This window comes from Heteronotia binoei, chromosome 7 (genome assembly GCF_032191835.1).
Source record: "Heteronotia binoei isolate CCM8104 ecotype False Entrance Well chromosome 7, APGP_CSIRO_Hbin_v1, whole genome shotgun sequence".
Lineage (NCBI taxonomy): Eukaryota > Metazoa > Chordata > Lepidosauria > Squamata > Gekkonidae > Heteronotia > Heteronotia binoei.
In genome coordinates this window covers 123,946,221-123,961,732 of record NC_083229.1, presented here as the reverse complement: position 1 = coordinate 123,961,732, position 15,512 = coordinate 123,946,221, and the positions used below count along the sequence as shown (strand labels likewise).

The 15,512-nt window shown below is 45.8% G+C and overlaps 1 non-coding gene across 1 annotated transcript; it reads right to left on the bottom strand.

The window, feature by feature from the left end:
• Positions 1–14,810: 14,810 nt before the first annotated feature.
• Positions 14,811–14,922, bottom strand: LOC132575603 (U6 spliceosomal RNA). Its single transcript, XR_009555695.1, has one exon. It is a non-coding gene; the product is annotated as a U6 spliceosomal RNA (small nuclear RNA).
• Between the last annotated feature and the right edge of the window lie 590 nt (positions 14,923–15,512).

The following is a 15,512-nucleotide window of genomic DNA, read 5'->3' as shown; positions in this document are numbered from 1 at the left end:
GGCAAATAGGTGAAAACCTCAGCTTGAGACCCTGGAGAGCCGCTGCCAGTCTGAGAAGACAATACTGACTTTGATGGACCAAGAGTCTGATTCAGTATAAGGCAGCTTCATATGTTCATATGTTCCATCTCAACACTGAAGAACAAGGCAGGAGTCCAGTATCACCTTTAAGACCAAGTTTTATTCAGAATGTAAGCTTTTGTATGCAAGCGCACTTCATCAGACAATAGTATGGGGTACAGTGAGCGGTGCTACATATAGCTGGTGGGCAGTGTAAGAAAGTTTGTCAGATCTTAGAGTTCAGCAAAATTCTCACAGGAGGTTTGAACAATGGAGCCCAGAAGCAAGTATTGGGGGCGCGAGGAGTAAGAAAGAAAGAGCACAATAAAATTTAGAGGTTCCGGAGCTCTGCTCCTATGAGTTCCTGCCCAAAACGAAGCCTGACAAAGACAGAGCTTGCTTTTCAGGAAGCTCGATGTCTAATTGCTTGGCAAGTTGTGGTGCTTGCTACAAATGGGGGAAACACGGGTGCTGGGCTAAGTTTAGGAAGCGTTCTGTGACTTGGCATTCTCACATTTTCAGAGGATATTTTGGGAAGGTAATCTGCATAATTAGTCTTTCTCTCTTTCCAAAGAAGCTTTTGTTTGAGGCATGTTAACCACAGCATGACTGCTTACGGGGAACATTTTTTTTTAATGCCAGATAAAGGTTCTTTTTTTGTTAGGGGGAACAAAAAAAAGTCTAGTCCTTAGACCCATACTTACACGAACAGCAGAATTCATTTGTATTTCGCGAATAAAGTCATGGTGGGAAATCTATTTAAATGTGTTTAATCATTCACGTTTTTTGATTTAACATCTGTCGAAAACCGAACATCAAAATTGAATAATTTATCATGTAATTGCATAAAAGCCCAAGTAATGTATGACATTAATTAAAAATTAATACAAAATTCATAAGAAGAAAGTTTCCGCAGCTACTGTTTGATTACCCGTGCGGTGGGCTGGTTAAAGTCACTTTTGAAAGAGTAACTGAGGGAAGGCGAAAGAGCTCACTGCTGATCCTTGAGTATGTTCTATAAGTTTTTCGAGATGGGTTCCGTGAAATGCTGAAGGCAAGATGTAATGTGCTGAGTGACGAGACGTGTTGAAGGCAACATACTTTATTAGCAAGTACATCACATGAAGGAAGAATGGCCTAGGACCTGCCTACCTGAAGGACCGTCTCCCCTATATGGCCTAGGACCTGCCTACCTGAAGGACCGTCTCTCCCCACATGTTCCCCAGAGAGTACTGAGATTGGGAGCCCAAAACCTTCTCGTTATCCCCGGGCCAAAGGAAGCCCGCTTAAAATCTACCAGGGACAGGGCCTTCTCTGTTATGGCCCCTTCCTGGTGGAACCAGCTGCCAGAAGAGGTGAGGGCCCTGCGGGACCTTGCTCAGTTCCGCAGGGCCTGTAAGACAACCCACTTCCGACTGGCTTATAACTAACCGGCACAAGAAACTCAGTGTGGTTCTATTAGACTTCTGTTATTCCTAATGTTTTAATGTTTTAAATGTTTTAACTGTGTTAAATGCTTAAACTTAATTTTTATGTTGGATTTTATGTTGTGAGCTGCCCTGAGCCACTTGGTGGGAAGGGTGGGATATAAATCATAAATAAACTAAACTAAACTAAACTAAACTAAAAGAATGGCGGGCTGGGTCCCGATTATATACATGACCCGGAACAACCCTCCGTCAGGCCAGGTCCAATCCTGGTCAGTTAAACTTCCCGCCACGGATCTTAATTGGCGGTGCGTATTAGCGAGCTACATCCGGGGACCAGTGGGGTTCCACTGGTCGCCTCTGTAGCATTCGCTGTGCTGTACATAGAGATTTGAATGCAGGACATAACACAGGATCTAGCTGTCTTTTTTGCGACATCGATCCAGGTATAGCAGCCCTACATCAAACCATTTCAGGCCAAGATTGGACTAAGATTGCGTGTTTGAGAAGGTCTCTTGGTTTGCACTTGACAAAGCCGCACTGCCATCTTGCTGCCCAATGCACACTGGAAAACCTCCAACCAAACATCACCGTCTTTGGGGCAGAACTAAGCATCATGAAGAAGAAGACTGCAGATGTATACCCCGTATTTCTCTCTGAATCAGAGTCTCAGAGCAGTTTATAATCTCTTATATCTAAGAGGGCTAAGAAAACGCTCACAGCAGCTGCCCTTTCAAGGACAACTCCTGAAATATCTATGGCTAACCCAAGGCCATTCCAGCAGCTGTAAGTGGAGGAGTGGGGAATCAAATCCGGTTCTCCCAGATAAAGAGTCCACACACTTAACCACAACACCAAACTGGCTCTCCGAACATGGAGGTTGCCTTTGAAAACAGCAACTTGATGTCCAGTTTTCACTTCTATGCACCTTGTACAATTAACCTCATGCTCTGGCCAGTCTTGAAACCATATATAACAACAGTCTTGACAACATATATAACTGGAGAGCCAGTTTGGTGTAGTGGTTAAGTGTGCGGACTCTTATCTGGGAGAACCGGGTTTGATTCCCCACTCCTCCACTTGCACCTGCTAGCATGGCCTTGGGTCAGCCACAGCTCTGGCAGAGGTTGTCCTTGAAAGAGCACCTCACAGGGTATCTGTTGTGGGAGAGGAAGGTAAATGAGATTGTGAGCCGCTCTGAGACTCTTTGGAGTGGAGGGTGGGATATAAATCCAATATCATCATCATCAACAATCACAAGACGTGAAAGAGAACTTGACCCATCAATTGATTCACATGATAGAAGGGGGAAATCGACATTGGGGTACTGCTTTCAGTAGCTGTCCTGCATTTCTCATAAGATGTAGTTCCAAGTCCAGCGGCTTGCATGAGGTCACCTACCGAGGGTGTGGTCGAGGTAAAATTTGAATGAGGGATTTCCTGCCATACGAAAAGGGGAAGCACTGGGTGGTCCCATGCTGCAGCCAGATATAAATGTGTGCAATCCCAGAAATGATGCTTGTATTCCAATGCCAGAAACAAGAAGAGAAGATTATTCTGGTTGAGCCTTCAGAGGACAGCTGGGCAAAACATTAGGTGGGAAACCAGAGGGGGTCTCAAGGAACAAGCTCGAGAAGAAGCTCAAAATTGGTACATATGAACATATGAAGCTGCCTTATACTGAACCAGACCTTTGGTCCATCAAAGTCAGTATTGTCTTCTCAGACTGGCAGCGGCTCTCCAGGGTCTCAAGCTGAGGTTTTTCACACCTATTTGCCTGGACCCTTTTTTGGAGATGCCGGGGATTGAACCTGGGACCTTCTGCTTCCCAAGCAGATGCTCTACCACTGAGCCACCATCCCTCCCCTTTGCATCTTGAGAGGTTTATCCTTGCAGAGAAACCCTAATCCAGGGGGAGCCAGTTCTTTAAGCAGCGAGGCCAACTTGCAGGAAAGGAGCCAAGGCAGGCACCTCCCAGGTAAGCCCTAAACATTATGAAAGGGTAGCCTTCAAGGGAATGTAATTTACGCGTGATAAAGTTGGTCCAGTGATGAATTGAGGACGGGACGCTCTTCTGTTAGAAGCCTTCCAGCAGATATGAGCTCTCCAATGATGTAACCTTGGGTTCCCAACCTTCCATTGGGGGTGAGTTTCCCCCCAATCTCTCCAACCCGCCAGCACAGGATTGGTCAGTGGGGAAGTCCTGCCCCCAAAGAGCTCTGACGGTGCCCGGCATGATGACATCGCCTGGAAGTCATGTGGGGACGCTCTAGCATTTTGGTATAAAACTCTATGGCACCACAGAGAATCCCTCTGAGACATGCCTGGTGCAACTGCGTCACCTTCAGGTGACATCATTGTGCCATGCACACTTTGCGGACATGAGGGAAGCCCCCACCCCACCCCCAGGCAACCAGGTAGGACTTGGCAACCCTAATATGACCCCACTTATTGAGGCCTAGAGATGCCAGCCTCCAAGTGAGACCTGGGGATTTATTTTATTTATTTTATGATTTATATCCCTCCCTTCCCATAAAGGTGGCCCACGGCGGCTCACAACAGATAATAAGACATAAAATTAAATTAGCATTTAAATATATAAGCAGTTAAAACAATCAAAACATTTAAAACCTTAAAACATCGAGCCTTATAACAGTATGAATAGCAAGAATCTGGTAAAGTTACATCAGTTTCCCATATCAGTTAGGTGCAAGCTAACCGGAAGAGGGTTGTCTTACAGGCCCTGCGGAACTGAATAACGTCCCGCAGGGCCCTCACCTCCTCCGGTAGCTGGCTCCACCATGTAGGGGCCATAACAGAGAAGGCCCTGTCCCTAGTAGATTTAAGGCGGGCTTCTTTTGGCCCAGGGATAGCGAGAAGGTTTTGGGTTCCCGACCTCAGTACTCTCTGGGGAATATATGGGGAGAGACGGTCCTTCAGGTAGGCAGGTCCCAGGCCAGTTTCAGGATCCCCTGAAATTACAGCTCATCTCCAGACTACAGAGAGAAGTTCCCCTGGAGGAAATGGATGCTTTGAAGGGTGGACTCCGTGGCATTTGTACCCCACTGAGGTTCTGGTCCTCCCCAAGCTCCTCCCCCAAAACTCCAGGAGTTTCCCAACTTGAATCAGGACACTGCCTGCGTAAATCCTCTCACACACTTGGGCTTCGGCATGTCTTTCTCCCAAGCACGGTGAGGTCCAAACAGATGTATGAAACAGTCTGCTTTTCATGGCATTCATAGCGAAAAACAAGCAGAAAGCAAGAGAGAGCAACCAAATGACATTTATCAGCAAAAAGGTCAAGGTAGTCCCCTGTGCAAGCACCAGTCGTTTCCGACTCTGGGGTGACGTTGCTTTCACAACGTTTTCACGGCAGACTTTTTACGGGGTGGTTTGCCATTGCCTTCTCCAGTCCTCTACATTTCCCCCCCAGCAAGCTGGGGACTCATTTTACTGACCTCAGAAGGAAGGAAGGCTGAGTCGACCTCAAGCCAGCTACCTGAAAACCCAGCTTCCGCCAGGGATCGAACTCAGGTCGTGAGCAGAGCTTAGGACTGCAGCACTGCAGCTTTAATACTCTGCTTTTCATGGCATTCATAGTGAAAAACAAGCAGAAAGCAAGAGAGAGAAACCAAATGACATTTATCAGTACAAGGTACTAATGTCATAGAAGAAGTGGGGGAAGGGGCGCACCCCCCCACCACCTAAATCTGTACAAGGAAGAACACAGGGTGATGGGCAAAGGAACAACAAACAATCAGATTATGTTGTGGCAAATACAGAACAAGAACCGATCTCTCATAACGCGATTCTCACCTTTCAAAACAACACATTACTCACAGTCAAAGCCGTTCTTGAGAATGTCCCGGTGATTTCCTCTTCATGGAAAGGCCATGGCAATAGATAAAGGCTGCTAGGATCGTCTCTGGTCCCCGTGCAACTAGTAGTCACCTGTAGCTGTCAGATCAAACGACACAGACGCTCTTGACGATGGCAGAATCCTAGAAGGGTAGTTAGACTGCCGCTGAGAGGCCAGCATCAGGGTCCCGAAGCGCCTATTTTTATTGAGGTTTAAGCTTCTATGGGATAGAGACCTCTTTGTCAGATGCCTGGGCTTATAATTCTCTCTCTCACTCACTCCTCTTTTTAAAATGATAACATTGAAGAACATGAATCGCACACTGACAAAGACAGATTCAGGTGTAGCCGGGAGGCAGGGGGTACAGGGGCGGTGCCCCCTGTAGAATCTGCAGCACGCCCGCCCAATCTTCCTGAAAGCTTAGGGAATGCTGCAGATTCTATAGGGGGCACCGTCCTGTGCCCCGCTGCTGGCTATGGCCCTGGGGAGGGACGTGTGTGTGCACACAAAAGCTCACACCTTGAATAAAACTTGGTTGGTCTTAAAGGTGCCACTGGACTCAAAATCGGCATCAACAAAGACCCGCTCTTCTAATAAGAGTCAAATCACTGGGACATCACTGGGACATTCTCAAGAACGGCTTTGACTGCAATGTGTTGTTTTGAAAGGTGAGAATCGCGTTATGAGAGAGTCATAATCGCGTTGTAATAAGAGTCAATCAGGGCTTTTTTTGTAGCAGGAACTCCTTTGCATATTAGGTCACACCCCCAATGTTCCCTCTAAGCCGCAAAAATTCTACTTTGTGAGCAAAAACTCTACTGGCATCAAAGGTGTGAGCTGCTGCATAAATCCATGTGCTCTGGGGTCATCCCTCCTGAGCTAAGACAAAAATGTGTGAGCAGGAGGCTGAAAATCTGTGACTCACTCACTTGGTAAAATCAAGCCTGATTTGTCAGGTCTTGGAAGCTAAGCAGGGTCGATGGTGGTTAGTACTTAGATGGGAGACCTCCTTGAAATATCCAGTCAAGAGGACAGGGGCAGGCTCTTTTCAATCACCTCTCTAAATATCCTCCAGGCCCACAGTAGGGGTCATTAACCAGAGGTTGCCATGACTTCCAGGTGTAAATATACCCATGCACACACACACAAAATACAAAAAAAAAATAAAAATTAAGATACCCAGTAAAAATCAAGTGTACCTACTGTGGTTGGAAAACTCCTGGAGACTTAGGGGTGGAGCCAGGAAAGGGTGGGCTTTGGGTAGGGGGCAACTGTCAAGCATGCCATTTCATAAGAACATAAGAACATAAGAGAAGCCATGTTAGATCAGGCCAATGGCCCATCCAGTCCAACATTCTGTGTCACACAGCGGCCAAATATATATATATATATATATATACACACACATACACGCACTGTGGCTAATAGCCACTGATGGACCTCTGCTCCATATTTTTATCTAACCCCTTCTTGAAGGTGGCTATGCTTGTGGACGCCACCACCTCCTGTGGCAGTGAATTCCACATGTTAATCACCCTTTGGGTGAAGAAGTACTTCCTTTTATCCGTTTTAACCTGTCTGCTCAGCAATTTCATCGAATGCCCACGAGTTCTTGTATTGTGAGAAAGGGAGAAAAGTACTTCTTTCTCTACTTTCCCCATCCCATGCATTATCTTGTAAACTTCTATCATGTCACCCCTCAGTCGACGTTTCTCCAAGCTAAAGAGCCCTAAGCGTTTCAACCTTTCTTCATAGGGAAGGTGTTCCAGCCCTTTAATCATTTTAGTTGCCCTTTTCTGAACTTTCTCCAATGCTATAATATCCTTTTTGAGGTGCGGCGACCAGAACTGCACACAGTACTCCAAATGAGACCGCACCATCGATTTATACAGAGGCATTATGATACTGGCTGATTTGTTTTCAATTCCCTTCCTAATAATTCCCAGCATGGCGTTGGCCTTTTTTATTGCAAACGCACACTGTCTTGACATTTTCAGTGAATTATCTACCATGACCCCAAGATCTCTCTCTTGGTCTGTCTCTGCCAGTTCACACCCCATCAGCTTGTATTTGTAGCTGGGATTCTTGGCCCCAATGTGCATTACTTTGCACTTGGCCCCAATGTGCATTACTTGCACTTGCATTTCTATGTACTACTTCTAATGGTGTTCAGCAGACAAGCCAGATACAAAGCAGAACACTCTTCATGCTTTCCCCCCCCCCTTGCTTTCTCCTTCCAACCAAAGGGTGCATAATAAATCCATCTGGACCTAGGATGTTTAGAGTAACCTTGTGCTAACGGTGTAGAGTGCCTCTCCTCCAGATTCACACAGCCAGATCTTATCGGTTCCCAGAGAATGTGTGAGAAAGGGAGATGTTTTTATTAGCTGACATTCCTTAGTCATAAAGAGACACTAGTGAGTAGCCTTTGAACCCTCAACTCAATTTGCATCTTTATGTTATCCTTTTGAAGTTATCTGAAACTATTCCCTTTGAAGCATGCCTATAAGTTACTATGCAATGCTACGTATGTCATTACTTCCAAGGAGTCTGTCCTTGGGCAAGCTATGGAGTTTTAACAATAAAGCAACTTTTGATTAAAGAACAAAAGCTTGATTATTGAGAAATATTGATGCTTGACAGCAACCACAGCAGGGCACATACCATAGAGCCTACCCTCTAGAGCAGCCATTTTCCCCAAGGGAACTAATTTCTAGAATCTGGAAATAAGACGCAATTCTTTTAAATCTTTTCCTTGCAGATGTATTTTCTTCAGCTACGTCAGCCAATACAGTCGGCAGCCATTTTAATGAGTTTGGCCTGTGTTGTTATTCCTCTCCTCTGCCGCTTTCCCAGATGCCAAAAGGGCTTTTAGAGGGTGCGGAATTGCCGATTGTCACTTCTGTCTTTGTCCTCCTGCTTTCCCCATCCAATTCCTATAATTGTGGAGTGGCAATGTCTTATGTAGTGGGGTGGGTGACGGGAAGCAACCTGGGGCTTGAGTCTCACGCATCTGCCTCCTTTAGAGCCAACACCATTCTCCCCCCCACAAAAAAAAATTGCTGCAATTCTAAGAGCTTTCCAGGCCTCATCTGGATGATGGCAAGCAAGGCCAGCCCTAGGGCCTTCCCACTCTCTCTGCCATCCCTTCACAGCCCAGCAGCGGGGAGAAGCTGCGACAAAGGGGAAGGCTGCAGCAATCAGGGTGGGGAAGGAGGTGGGGAGAAGCCGTGGCAAGGCAATGGGGGGGAGACAGCACTGATCGGGGAGGGGAAGGAGGCAGGGAGAAGCAGCGGCAATGGAGGGGAGAAGCAGCAATTGTGGGGAAGGAGGCAGGGAAAAGTGGCGGCAAAGAGGGCAGCAGCAGCGATCGAGGCAGGGAGGGAGGGGAAGGAGGCGGGGAGAAGCTGCAGCAAGGCAAGGGGGGGAGACAGCAGTGATTTGGGGAGAGAGGGGAGGAATTTTTTTTAAACAAAAGATGGGGGGGCACCCAATTTGGTACCCCTCCAGGGCCGGCGCCCTAGGCAAGTGTCTAGTTTGCCTAGTGGAAGAGCCGGCCCCGATGGCAAGCCGAACAAGGTGAAGGTACAGTCAAATCAAGTTTGAACTGTGCAGAGTTGAAAATCCACTGGTTTGGAGAACCTCTGCCTCAGGGTTATCAGAAAACAGGGAAAGGGTGGATTGAATGTCCGCTGGACACTCCATTATACCCTATGGAAATTGGTCCCCATACGATATAATGGAGAATTGATCCATGGATATCTGGGGCTCTGGTGTTTTTTGTTTTGTTTTGTTTCTTTTTGTTTTTAGGTAGAAGCACCAAACTTTCAGCATCGCATAGCCTGCCCTCAAAAAATCTCTGAAAGTTTCAAAAAAGATTGGACCACGAGTCCAATTCTATGAGCTCCAAAAGAAGGTGGCCTTATCCTCCATTATTTCCAAAGAAGGTAAGGCATTTAAAAGGAGCATGGTCCCTTTAAAATGTGATGGCCAGAACTCCCTTCAGAGTTCAATTGTGCTTGTCACAACTTTGCTCCCGGCTCCGCCCCCAAACTTTCTTGGCTTCACCCCCAAGTTCTCCAGATATTTCCTGAGTTGGACCTGGCAACCTTGGAACTGTGGGTCTAGATAGGCAGCTCATCTTGATCTTTCAACATGACAGGTGCTACAGTTTCTTTAGTCAGCCCTTGACAGCAACTAGCTGCTGCATTTTGAACTCCGTGAAGTCTCCTGATAGCCTTCAAAGCACCTGGTATGTATTTGCTGTGTTATGTATTGAATCTCACTGGGTTTTTATTGCCTAGGCTTGAGACAGGCACACCTTGCAAACCAGGATCCTGAAGCCTGGAAGAACTGGTCAGTAAGGATGCTAGGCATGTAACAACCTGTAACAAAGAAATGAAAATGAAGGATTCAGGAGTGAGCCAATCAGGATGCTAGGCATGTAACAACTTGTAACAAAGAGATGCAAATGAAGGATTCTGCAGTGAGCCAATAGGAGTAACTGTTGCCACGGCTAGAGTGTATATAATGAGTGAAGTGTCTGAGTTGTTTGTGAACAATGAACCATTCTTGGTTGCTTCAGAGCTGGCTGAACTCACTTTACAATAATATCCTCTTGTAAAATATATTACAGTAATTTAAACTGGATGTCTTTAAAGCATAAATCCTTGTAGCCAAATCACACCTTTCAAGAAACAGCCATGGCATAGTAGATGCCTTTGATAGGATTGCTGACCTCTTGGTGGGGCCTGGAGATCTCCCAGAATTACAACTAATCTTCATACTACAAAGATAAATTTCCCTGGAGAAAATGGCTGCTTTGGAAGTTGGTCTCCAAAGTCATTATACCTCCTCTAAGGCCTCTCTCGTCCCCAAAACCTGCCCTCCCTGGGCACTCCACCCCCAGATCTCCATGTGAACTCAGCAGTACTCCCCATACTATAACTCTCTTTTCCCAGGGAGCCTGAAGTCCCTCCTGTGACTGTCTGGCTCCTCTGGCTTTCCCAAGAGCACCAGTAAACACAAAATACAGAAATCGGGAGTAGGAGGAAGAAGAAGAGGAGGATGACAAGGATGAGGAGCAGGAGAAAAAGAAGAAGAGGAGGAGAAGAGAAGGACAAGGAGCAGGAGAAGAAGAAGAACATATGGACATATGAAGCTGCCTTATACTGAATCAGACCTTTGGTCCATCAAAGTCAGTATTGTCTTCTCAGACTGGCAGCGGCTCTCCAGGGTCTCAAGCTGAGGTTTTTCACACCTATTTGCCTGGACCCTTTTTTGGAGATGCCAGGGATTGAACCGGGGACCTTCTGCTTCCCAAGCAGATGCTCTACCATTGAGCCACCGTCCCTCCCCAAGAAGAAGAACAGGAGGAGGAGAGGAGGAGAAGGAGAAGAGGAGGAGGACAAGGATGAGGAGGAGATGAAGAAGAAGAGGAAGAAAAAGAACAGGAGGGGAGGAGAAGAGGAGAGGAGAAGGAGTTGATGGAGAGGAAAAAGAAGAGGAGGAGGGGGAGGAGAATAAAAAGATGAGGAGGAGGAGGGGAGGAGAAGAGAAGGAAAAGGAAAAGAAGAAGGAGAAGAAGAAGTCTATTGTATTGGTTCCACTTTGGAAACTGAGCTCCAAAATGCAGGGAGGAATTCAGATAAGAAGTATCTAAAAAGCAGCCCTGACTCTTTAAATCTAGATGTTCTGCTAACACATTGACCTAAGAAGAAGGCACCGCAAGTGTGGGAAGACGCGAACGTCTGCAATACTTTAAATTGAATTAAGTTGTACACGGAACTAAGTTACATTCACACAGTGCAGACACATAAAACAACCCTTAGTCGGAAACACACCTGTGACCATTTCTGGAGAGACAACTTCAGGTTCAGCCCTGTTGCAATGCTTAATAAATATATAATGGCAATTAATAACTGTTATGCCTGCAAATGGAAGGAAAGAGGAGCCTAATTATCCAATTACCTGATTTGCACAGAGATTCAGGTAATTAGACCCCTCTGTTCCAAAAGTTGGCACCTGTAATTAATTATGTGGGTAAAATGTTAATGATTTAATGCAATTTATGTAAAGTTGCACTTATTTATTTACACTTAATGCTTGAATAATTTCAACAAAGAGGCCCTTCTTAGCTCTACTGTGTTTTAATAGCCACATTATTTGAATTTATGTTATGTTCCTGTCACAGACCTCTCCTTCTGGTGTGCTCCGTTGTTTAAAATGCAACACATCTGGCATTTTGCAATTGTTCATTAACATTATGTTGATTGTTAAGCACTGGTTGCATTTGCGTTGTGCATATTGATTGCCGAACACTGTTTGGTGGAACACTTTTAAGCAAAACACTTACAGGAGAAGATACCCTAGATTTGTAAAGCTTCGTAAACCATCTGGTGTGAATCAAACCTTGATTACACGTTCCTCTTTATACCTGATAACAGTACTTTAGCTTATCAACCAGAAATGGGAAAACTGTCCTTAGAAACTGTGTCAGTTTTACTATAATTCTCCTAACTTGACTTGCAGTGCACACAAACATTTTACACAGCAATGTCTTCCCCACCTCTGGTGAAGTTAATATAACTCACAGGTCGTTTTCGCACTCACCTCCAGCCGGCGCGACCCCCCTCTTCACCGCACAGGATCTGCGCGGATTTCGCACTAAATGCCGCGGAGCAGCCGGAAGAGCCAGAAACTCCTGTCGCAAAAGCCGCGCAAATGGAAACTGCTTTTTGGCGGTTTACGTTTGAGCGGCTTTTGCGATGGGAGTTTCCGGCTCTTCCGGCTGCTCCGCGGCATTTAGTGCGAAATCCGCGCAGATCCTGCGTGGTGAAGAGGGGGGTCGCGCCAGCTGGAGGTGAGTACGAAAACGACCACAGTGTAACAGTCAGGGGTGGCATTCTAGCAGGAGCTCCTTTGCATATTAGGCCACACACCCCTGATGTAGCCAATTCACCAAGAGCTTACAAGGCTCTTTTTTTGTAAGCTCCAGGAGGATTGGCTACATCAGGGGTGTGTGGCCTAATATGCAAAGGAGCTCCTGCTAGATTTCCACCCCTGGTAACAGTACACATCCACTTAGAAGTAAAACCAGGCCTCATTTTGGGCTGGAGCTCATAGCCGCAGAGCTCCAGAACCTCTAAATTTTATTGTTCTCTTTCTTTTTCTCTCTCCCCCAACCCCCAATACTTGCTTCTGGGCTCCATTGTTCAAACCCCTGTGAGAATTTTGCTGAAGTTTGATAAACTTTCTAATATTTCCCTGCACAAAAAAATGGGGAAATAACCAAAACATATAAAGCAGACAGGTGGAAATCTTCGTCGTGCCACTGTGACGAATAGGAGAAAGTAATTTAAAAAGCATGATGGGAGTAAGGTTTTATTAGGACAATTAAAATTCAAGAAGCCTTTCAAGGCAGATGCTGAACTGATATAATTTAGTACACCCTCTGGTGCTATTAGGGTTGTGTGACAAATGCAAATGAGTTATGCAAATATGCAATGCTTTTTTTGTAGCAGAAACTCCTTTGCATATTAGGCCACACACCCCTGGTGTAGCCAATCCTCCAAGAGCTTACAGGGCTCTTTTTTGTAAGCTCTTGGAGGATTGGCTATATCAGGAGTGTGTGGCCTAATAGGCAAAGGAGCTCCTTCTACAAAAAAAAGCCCTGCAAATATACGAATGAGCTCCAGCATCTCTTTTTCTATTAAACGACCCCTGAGTAAAATTCACTTAATTCAATGGGATTTACTTCCGGAGAAATATGCATAGGACTGCAGCATTATTGGAGCATGCCCTATGGCACTTCAAGGCTGAACAAGATTTATTCCTTTATATCCTTTCATGAGAGACAGCTCACTTTCTCAGATGCCTAGAGTGTAGCCTCGCCATGTTCCTGTGAGGGTTCCCACTAGCAAATGATCCTTTATAGAACTGGCACGTAAAAGACTAAGGGGGGTTGATTTGTGTTTTTGATGTTATTTTGTTAGAAAACATTTGAAGCGATTTCCCACGCAGCTTACCAAGGAGTGAAGTCCCTCCTCACCGCGCAGCGTCTGCTCGGATTTCCCACCAACTGCTCCGCGGATTCAGGAAGTGCCGCACCTTTTGCGTCGCTAACGTAAACTAGGGTTTTAGCGATTTCCATTTGAGACGCAAAAGGTGCGGCACTTCCTGAATCCGCGGAGCAGTTGGTGGGAAATCCGAGCAGACGCTGCACGGTGAGAAGGGACTTCGCTCCTTGGTAAGCTGGGTGGGAAATCGCCCAATTGTGTGCTGGTTGACATTCTACCTTTGGAGGAGAGATGCTCAGTGATGGACTGAGGAAGGCGTGGCCGAAACTGGTCTCCTATTACTCCTTCTCCGAGGATTCATTTCCAAGTTAAGGAAGGGTGCATGCCAAGTACTGGATTTTGGACTGCATGAGAGAAATTTGTGCCCTGGGACTTTCTGTATTCCTTTCTGTATTTTTTGCCAAGTGCTCTGGAGGCTAGCTGGAGGCAACAGCGATGACAGTCCTCTTTAGGAAGCACTGGTGATTCCTAGAACGGACAGCTGTCCCATCCAGGTTTTCCCCAGAAATTGCATAATGCTGTTCACTTCAACAATGCCCCTCTGTGTCTTCACTTCTCACCCTCCAGACTTCTTCTGGTTACCACCCGCTGCCTGGAATCTTTAACAGAGTGCCCATCTAAACCCAGTCTACATTTATACTTAGAGTTACAAGGAACAGATAGGTGCAGGGAATTTTTTGTAGCAGGAACTCCTTTGTATATTAGGCCACACCCCCTGATGTAGCCAATCCTCCAGGACCTTACAGTAGGACCTGTAAGAAGGAGGAAAAGACTGCAGATTTATACCCCACCTTTCCCTCTGAATCAGAGACTCAGAGTGGCTTACAATCTCCTATATCTTGTCCCCCCACAACAGACACCATGTGAGGTGGGTGGGTCTGAGAGAGCTCTCACAGCAGCTGCCCTTTCAAGGATAGCTCCTGCAATAGCTATGACCAACCCAAGGCCATTCCAGCAGCTGTAAGTGGAGGAGTGGGGATTCAAACCCAGTTCTCCCAGATAAGAGTCCGCACGCTTAACCACTGCACCAAACTGGCTCTCCCTGTTAGCTCTTGGAGGATTGAACACATCAGGGGTGTGTGGCCTAATATGCAAAGGAGTTCCTGCTACAAAAAGAGCCCTGGAGAGATGGATGTTCGAAGATGTTCCAAAGAGAGGCCTGTTTGAACCAATGTCCTATACTTGAGCGATCAATCCATACAGAGTGGGTGAGGACCACTCCTAATGAAGAAGGGCTGGGGAAGCTAAATATAAAATCTAATCAAAGTGTAGATGCAATCTGAGCAGATCTAATTAACATCATTAAGTAGGGTTCTAATTAACACCAGTATTCTACCAAAGAGATTTTTTAATATACGTTCATAACCTGAAAACTTCCAATGAAAGAAGCACCGGATATTGCTTGAATGTTTACTGCACGTCATTCTTGTGCAGGGACCATGCTAATCTTCTCTATATTGTTCTGATTTTTTTGTAAATACCCTGTTTCCCTGAAAATAAGACCTACTCAAAAAAATAAGCCCTAGCAGGATTTCTATGCATTTGTTAAATATAAGCCCTACCCTGATAATAAAACCTAGTGATGGGCGTCGCAAAAAATTCAGGATGGAATTCTGGGTAATCCAGAAGATGACTTAATTGTATTTGAATAAATGTAGATTGTTGTATCATACTTAATAAAAAATAAGACATCCCCTGAAAATAAGCCCTAGTGTGTCTTCTTGAGAAAAAAAAAAACAAATATAAGACAGTGTCTTATTTTCGGGGAAACATGGGTATGTTGCCTATCATCTTTTCCAGGTTCTACAAAAACCCTTGAAATAAGGACATAAGAGAAGCCATGTTGGATCAGGTCAGTGGCCCATCCAGCCCAACACTCTATATCACACAATGGCCAAAAAACCAAGGTGCCATCAGGAGGTCCATCAGTGGGGCCAAGACACTAGAAGCACTCCGCTGTGCCCCCTGAAGCACCAAGAATACAGAGCATCATGGCCCCTGACATAAGAGAAGCCATGTTGGATCAGGCCAATGGCCCATCCAGTCCAACGCTCTGTGTCACACAATGGCCAAAAAAACAAGGTACCA